The following is a 2,500-nucleotide window of genomic DNA, read 5'->3' as shown; positions in this document are numbered from 1 at the left end:
GCCATGAGGAATGAAACATCAAGGTATTCAGGGGAAGGGGGGGGGGACGGAGGTGGAGGGGGGGCGGGGGGTGGTAGGGTGGTGAAACTTAGAAAGTAATGTACGAGAAAGCGATCAGTTTCAAACATGATCGATCCCGGAATTGTTCCCACAGCTGGTCGCTATTAAGACAACTTCCCACACTTAACCACGCGCAGCCATACATCAAAAAGACCACACCCCACACTCACGTCCGCCGGCTCTCCCGTCCAGACGACAATTTTTTTTTCCTCAATGCATAAGTAATGCAATTACGTCATTCACACTCGTCCACTAAATCTACATCAAATCGAAGGCCTTTCTTCGCCCCGTGTGATACCGTACAGCGTAAATCACATCTACACGGACTTCAGTGGCACGCGGAGACAGAAATTCTGTGACAGGAGACGGCAGACCATTTGCATGCCATTTTGAAAAACCACTTCCAGTGGCGCCCCCTTTCTGAATGGGGGGGGGGCGGGGGGGGGGGGGGGGGGGGGGGGGGCAGGGGGTGAAGGGGGGGGGGGGAGGGTGCAGGGGCGATGGAGGGGAAAGGGGGGACAACCCTTGGGTCATTCAATCAGGAAACGGACGGGCAGGACTCATTCCATTCTCAGGGGCTCGGGGGCTGCCTTCATCATCAAACTGCAACCCCCCCTTCCCCCCGCCTGTTTTAAAGCGGCGGGCCTCGTATCGGCTTCCTCCTTTCATTTAGGGGGATTAATGATCTTCGTTTGGATTAAGTTAATCATCGACATCAACGTCTTTTAATCCATTAAATCCTGTTCTGGGTTATGGGGTGGGGGTTGGGGGTGGGGGTGGGAGGGGAGTGCTATTTAATTATCATAGCCATATTTCTTTCTCTATCTGATTTTTGGCTTGACAATGCCGGCCATTATATTCTAAGGTATGATAATAATACATCACAAACAGATTGCTATAAAGAAGGAAATCTGGAGTAAACCCAAACTAACTTACTGATGACGATCGGTTATGTATATATCTATATCTATATCTATATCTATATATATATATATATATATAAAATATGCAGAATCAGAAATATGAGCAAAACCAGTGAGATAATGGTCTTTTGTTTGCTTGTTTGTTCATCGTTGCTTCATAATTATGCATAGAAACAACTGCTATGAATTTCTCCAGCAGCGATGAAAATGGATACCTCCCACCACCACCACCCCCACCCCACCCCCCACCCCCACCCAAAAAAAAGCAAATGAGCAAATGATTCCCTTTATTTACTGTCGAAAAGACCGGGAAGCCCATATACTGGAAACAACCGAAAAACGGAAGCCACATTAAAAAAAAAAAAAGAAAAAAAGAAGAAGAAAAGAACAGACAAAAACAAAACAAAAAAAGAAGTAGAAAAGGCCAAAAAAAAAAAGAAAAAGAAAAAAAGATGCAGACAAAGCTATAATCATAGACGTATATTAATCTTCTCATGTCGAACAATCAACCGGGAAATGGAAGTTTATGCCATGGATTAATTTGCGTACGTACGTCCTTCGATAAATTTGTGACATACAAAAAAAAAAAAAAAAAGTAGACCCGATTCCTATCTTTTTTCTCTGTTGTTGATAAGGTTTGTGTTAACAGCTGAACAAATCGCAAAAAATAAATAAATAAATAAATAAATAAGTAAAAATGTAAAGAGCTATCAAAGGTAGGAACCATGTCATCAGGCACAGAGATTCGCACAATATCGCACACGCGCACCACACACAGGCAGCAGAGTAAGAGTGAACGAGAAAGATCAGGACAGAGAGAGAGGGGGGGGGGGCGAGGGGGTGGAGAGAGGGGAGAGAGGGGGGAAAGAGAGAGAGAGGGGGGAGAGAGAGGGGGGAGGGGTGGAGAGAGGGGAGAGAGAGAGAGGGGGGAGAGAGAGAGAGGGGGGAGAGAGAGGGGGAGAGAGAAAGATCAGGAGAGAGAAAGGCGGGGGGGGGGGGGGGGGGGGGGGGGGGGTGGAGAGAGGGGGGGAGAGAGAGGGGGGGGAGAGAAAGATCAGGAGAGAGAGAGAGGGGGGGTGGAGAGAGAGAGAGGGGAGAGAGAGAGGGGAGAGAGAAAGATCAGGAGAGAGAGAGGGGTGGGTGGGGGGAGGGTGGAGAGAGGGGAGAGAGAGAGAGCGGGGGGAGAGAGAGGGGAGAGAGAGAGAGAGGGGGGAGAGAGAGGGGAGAGAGAAAGATCAGGAGAGAGAGGGGGGTGGGGGGAGGGTGGAGAGAGGGGAGAGAGAGGGGGGGAGGGGGTGGAGAGAGGGGAGAGAGAGAGGGCGGGGGGGAGAGGGGAGAGAGAAAGATCGGGAGAGAGAGAGGGGGGGAGGGGGTGGAGAGAGGGGAGAGAGAGAGGGGGGGGAAGAGAGAGGGGAGAGAGAAAGATCAGGAGAGAGAGAGGGGGGAGGGGGTGGAGAGCGAGAGAGAGAGAGAGAAACAGACTGAGACAAGATAAAGAGACAAGGGGAAAGGGCCAC

At 49.9% G+C, this 2,500-nt stretch overlaps 1 protein-coding gene across 1 annotated transcript in view; it reads right to left on the bottom strand.

Annotated features, from left to right (window-relative positions):
- The window catches only part of LOC143276965 (transcription factor collier-like), a 108,271-nt gene that overhangs the window by 28,534 nt on the left and 77,237 nt on the right, over positions 1-2,500 (bottom strand). The gene's annotated exons all lie outside the window — the stretch shown is intronic.

The sequence above is a fragment of the Babylonia areolata genome, chromosome 2, assembly GCF_041734735.1.
Source record: "Babylonia areolata isolate BAREFJ2019XMU chromosome 2, ASM4173473v1, whole genome shotgun sequence".
NCBI lineage: Eukaryota > Metazoa > Mollusca > Gastropoda > Neogastropoda > Buccinidae > Babylonia > Babylonia areolata.
Note: the sequence above shows the minus strand (reverse complement) of the source record. Positions and strands in the feature narration are given on the sequence as shown.